The following is a 5,626-nucleotide window of genomic DNA, read 5'->3' on the forward strand; positions in this document are numbered from 1 at the left end:
TTAGGCACCTTCTAGGTTTCCTCCCAACCTTAAGAACGTAGGAGATACTGACCTATTTTCAAACCAATTTTCCTCACTGCTCATTTTTGCCCAAAATGACCTGTGACTGTAAATCAAGACCATCTGTCTTTAATCCAGCTCTTCAGAACCTGAGTACTTTTCACAACTAAACTTCTGAGCCATCCAGAAGGGAGGGATGCCTTGTGACGCCCTGAGAGGAGCTGTCATCATCCCTGCTGTTGTCTAAGGAATGTCCCCCTCAAGGCCATGCCCATAACTCTTGTCATGGCCTCGGGGGAGGAGAGGTGGCAGCTTTAGAAGTGACAATGGAGAGCCTAGGAAACACCTTGCTCGTGCTTTACATCAAGCACATGGAAATAAACAAAGATGCCAAGGGGAAGGCAACATACATTACGTTTTCATAGTATTGTCTATAATATTGTCATGTTCGCTTTAGATCATCAAAAACATACAGTAACCCTGTGAGGCCAGAAGTGCTGGGGTCTCCCTTGACAGATGAGGAGACTGAGGCCCAAGAGGTTCCTGGATCCCAGGAAGAGTAAGAGATAGGGTGGTCTTCTTCTGACTCTGGTGCCCATTCTTCATTCTCAAGCCCACTGCTTCCAAACCATGGTTTTGCTCCTCAAGATCAACATCTACTTCTTTGCCTCTCTTCATCTTGGCTGCACAATCTTGTCATTGACCCCCCGCACACACCCCTATCCTATTTCATCAGTGCTACACCATCTACGTCTTGATACTTAAATATTATGTTCAACTTCACTGTTATTTGTTAAGCCATCCAGACCTCAGTGTCTCCAGTCTCTGTAATCTGATGCATTTTGGCTTCCAAGCACCTAATCTTCTCTCTTGCCTTATTCCAATATAATTCCTTTTGGGGAGCAACTGAAATAAGTCTTTCTCAGATGTCGGCCTGTCTGCCCTCAGTCATGTTTCTGCGTGTTTCATATCCAGTGTAGCATGGAGCACAGCAACACCAAAACCAGAGAGAGCTGACTGTCACAGAATCAGTGACAAGCCACAGTCCCAGGAGTACAGCAGGGAGAGGCCAAGAGTCAATGAGATCCACAAATGGATGCATGAAATATGAACCATGGATTAGGACTTGGGAAAGTGGCTAATATTACAGGGGGCAAGCCTAAAGGAAACAAATAAGTTCCTGGTTTGTCTGGCATAGGGAAGCTTTTAAAGTGCCAGGTGTTACTGTCTCCTTTTGCTCTACAATGTCTTAAAGGCACCACCTGTCACCTGGCAGATGACTGATTCAGCAGCCTGGGAGTTCACAGGGGGCCAGCTTGCCTTGGACACAGCCCTGCTGATTGGAGCCAAAGTATCTCACACAACAGTGATAGGTTAAAGCCAACAGATGTCTTCACACCCTAAATCATAGAGAAAGTCAAGAAGGGAGAGGAATAATTGACAGCGTCCCTGATCAAAACAGACACCTCGTCACAGCATATTTAGTGGAAAATACATAGAAAACAAAAGCTGAATTCCCTATCCAGGCTACAGTACCTAATACATCACTGCCAAGAAGAAAGCATTTAATGAAATCCTCCTTTAAGTTTTGTCTGGAGTAGGCGCTATATGGAGCAATTAGTCAGACAGCAGTGCAACCCCCAAGCTCACAGTGCAATGCAAACAACCCTGATGTAGACAAACAAGCACAGCACATCCACCCAACAAATATTTATTGAGCACACATATTATGTACCAGGCACCAAGTGTGGCTTTGATATTACAACAGAGCTTCCTTTTAAAGTTTCCAATACAAGTTCACATACACAATCAAATCTGATCCTCATAAAACCAAGTGAACCAAGTGACATAGGTGTTGTTAACCTCACTTTGAAAAGTAAACTTAGGTTCACCAAGATTAGATGAATGGTCCAAGTCCATATGACTAGTGCCACATAAAGTTTCTTGCATTGGGGAAGAATCTCAGGGAATATTTTTCCTTCATACCCCTGGATACCTATAGACCCTTTCCTACCTGTGCCAAAAGCCTGCTCCTCAACCTCTACACTCACTCTACCTCAGATGTCTCTGCACTCTGCCTACCACACTTTTTAGAGTAGGAAGCACATGTAAGGGTACGCTCAGCTTCAAGCCACAGAAAACCCAACTGAGAGTGACTTAAGAGAATTATCTTACAAGAGATCTGAAAGTACACAATTCCAGAGTTGGCACCTTAGTTCAAAATTGTCACAAAAGAAAAACAAAACTGCATTGAAAGAACCAAGATCTTTCCTTCTTTCCACTCCACCATCCTTAGGCTACTCACCTCATGGCTACAAAACGGCTGCTACAGCTCTATCCTCATGTTCTCACATGACTGTACCCAAAGGCAGATCCAGGTCACATGACCACCCAGCAGCAAGGGCAGAAGGAAGGCAAGAATCTGGTATTTGTGACTTTCATGGGGGAAGCAGGGAGGTGAGGGCACCAAGGCAAACGCTGGGAGTGGCTATTGGATAACTAATCAGCAGTCTCTGCCACAGGTAACTTGCTGATTCCTGATTAGGGTCAGAGCTGAAAACCAATTCCTTCCCAGCAGAAATATAAATTTCTTGACACTATAGGTTGCTTTATTAGTTTTCTATTGCTGCATTGTAAATAACCACCGGCTTAGCAGCTTAAGACAATACCCATTTATTTTCTAACAGCTCTATAGGTCAGAGAAGTCCAGGAAGTCTTGAGTGAGTTCTCTGATTAGGGACTTACAAAGCTAAAATCGAGGTGTTACCTGGGCTGAGCTCTCATCTGGAGTTCTGGGGAAGAATTCACTTCCAACGCATTCAGATTGCTGGCAGAATTCAGTTCCTTGTAGCTGTAGGATTGTCTCCATGGCCTTGCTGGCTGTCCACCAGGGATCACTCTCAACTCTAGAGACGGCTCTCCACCCTTATAGGTGACCCCCTCCATCTTCAACACCAGTAACGGTGAACTGAATCCTTCTCATATCAAGACTTCCAGTCTCTCCAACTTTTCCTTCTACCAGCAGCTGAAGAAAATTCTGTGCTTTTAAAGGGCTCCTGCATTAGATTAGGCCCACCTAGGTAATGTGCCTTTGGCCATGATCACAGGAGTAACACCAGAGGGTGAAGATCATGGGAGCCATCTCAAAACTGCCTACCTTAGCCACCATTAAAAAAACAAAAGCAGGATTTATTCTTGGAGTTTGGGATAGGGTCACCCTTCCCTGAATCACGATAAGGGCAGAAGGACTCCCAATCAAAACTGGGGCTCTGCAAGCAAAAAATTAAAGAAGAGAATGGCTGCTGGGTGGGCAACCAAGAGTGACTGATTTAATTAACTTTTTTTCTGTGTAATTGAGATACTACCCCTAAGATAGTTACACAGTGGAATACCATCTAGCTGGTGCAATTTTTTTTTTTTTTAAATGAGAACATGGTGTGTAAGAACCACTGACCAAGACAGGGATTCCTGCTTCATTTAACTTCCCCACCCCTCCAACCCTCACAACCCCTCCCCTACCTGCTCCTCAGCCAGCACTGTGCCCCCAACACGGACTCATGAAGAATGCTGACCAACAGGGAGTTTGATAGAGTTTCTTATAATAAAAGTATGTACTGTGGCTAGATTTCTTATGGCTGTTTTTAACTGGTTTGTTTCTATCTGTTAGGCAAAAGGGAAAGACAAGGGTTTATGGAAAGCGGAGGCCCATCTCTCAGAGTTCACACAGAGCAGGTCCTAACACTGCCCGTGGTGTTTGTAAGGAGTCTTTGTAAGGAGTCTTTGAAGGCCTTTCCATATCTTTCTAAAGAGAAATCACCTGCCCTCTTCTCTGCAGAGGTGCCTCATTACAAGCTCTTTCAATGCATTGTTTTCTGTTTCACTGCCTTAAGTCCAACTCCGCCTGCCTATGTTTTTTATTTCAGTTCGTTTTCTCTGTTTTATGACATCTATTTGGATTTAATTTTTTTTCCTCCACCAAAAAGTCTAAAATCCCAAGTCAGATGTCTCTGAGGAGCTTATGTACGTTTGCACAAACACTTGAAGATCTTTAAGAACTGCAGATTATAAACCAGGAACAGCTCAATGCCTTTCAGAATGCTTTACTTTCACAGAGGCTTGTGTTTACCTTTTATTTTAAGTGCTTTCAAGTCCATTCTCTTGAAGTACCTTGCCTTACCAGGAGCCCTTCTTTTTGTTCTTGTTACCTTCCTCATTCAGAAGAACCATCAATCAGTTTCTGAAACAAGGAAGCTTCTGTGTAGAATTCAAAAGACACCAAATCACAGCTGGTGGCAAGAGAGTGCAATGGGCATTGTTGTTTGTACACAGGGCTTCATCTCTGTGAGAAGTACCCCTGTTTGAAATGAATGAGGCACACAAGAATGGTGGCTTCAAAAGCAACTATCCTCCTCTGGGCTTTTCTTGTTGAAAGTTCTGCGCAGCACTGTTACTAGAAAGTAAAGAGAATAAAAGGCAAATCTGCAGCAGGCTACAGGTTTCCTATACAAGAGACTCACACCTGGCCTCAGCCAAGCTGTGCATCTGGATATCTGCCTTTACTATGTAGATTTGGGTTTGCAAGGTTAATGTGAAAGAGGCTGTTTATTTTTTCCCAGTGATTCTGCATAAAAATTACATAAACTTCCCTTACCAAGAGCCTAGCCCAGAAATATGACAGGCTCCTCTCTTTCCTGGTGCCTCTTAATGGTGTCATTTCTGGTAGGAGTACAGCATCCAGCACTAACGTTGCCATGGTTATGGCTTCTGGACCAGGGGATTGGCTGATCCTTGGCCCAGCTCTTCCACCTATCTATCATCAACTCCACAGCAGGAGGTTTCCTTATTCCCCGATTCATTTTGTATTTGGCTGGAATATTGGAGAGCACATAGTTTCCGTGGTACTTCATGACTCTTCCGTAGGTTCTTAGTGACCCTAAGGTTAATTAGGACATAAAGTCTTGGGCTAGTGGAAAAGTTAAAACAGTGTGCAGGGCTTACAGCAATCAGAGATGAAAAAGAAATAAAAGGAATCCAAACTGGAAAAGAAGAAATAAAACTGTCACCATGTGCAGATGACATGATACTATACATAGAGAATCCTAAAGATACTACCAGAAAACTACTAGAGCTAATCAATGAATTTGGTAAAGTAGCAGGATACAAAATTAATACACAGAAATTTCTTGCATTCATTAAAGATGATACAAACAGATGGAGAGATATACCATGTTCTTGGATTCGAAGAATCAACATTGTGAAAATGACTACACTACCCAAAGCAATCTACAGATTCAATGCAATCCCTATCAAACTACCAATGGCATTTTTCATAGAACTAGATCAAAAAATTTCACAATTTGTATGGCAACACAAAAGATCTCAAATAGCCAAAGCAATCTTGAGAATGAAAAATGGAGCTGGAGGAATCAGGCTCCTGGACTTCGGACTATACTACAAAGCTACAGTAATCAAGATAGTATGGTACTTGAACAAAAACAGAAATAAAGATCAATGGAACAGGACAGAAAGCCAAGAGATAAGCCCACGCACATATGGTCACCTTTTTTTTGATAAAGGAGGCAAGAATATACAATGGAGAAAAGACAGCCTCTTCAATAAGTGGTGC

Source organism: Physeter macrocephalus, chromosome 11 (genome assembly GCF_002837175.3).
Source record: "Physeter macrocephalus isolate SW-GA chromosome 11, ASM283717v5, whole genome shotgun sequence".
NCBI lineage: Eukaryota > Metazoa > Chordata > Mammalia > Artiodactyla > Physeteridae > Physeter > Physeter macrocephalus.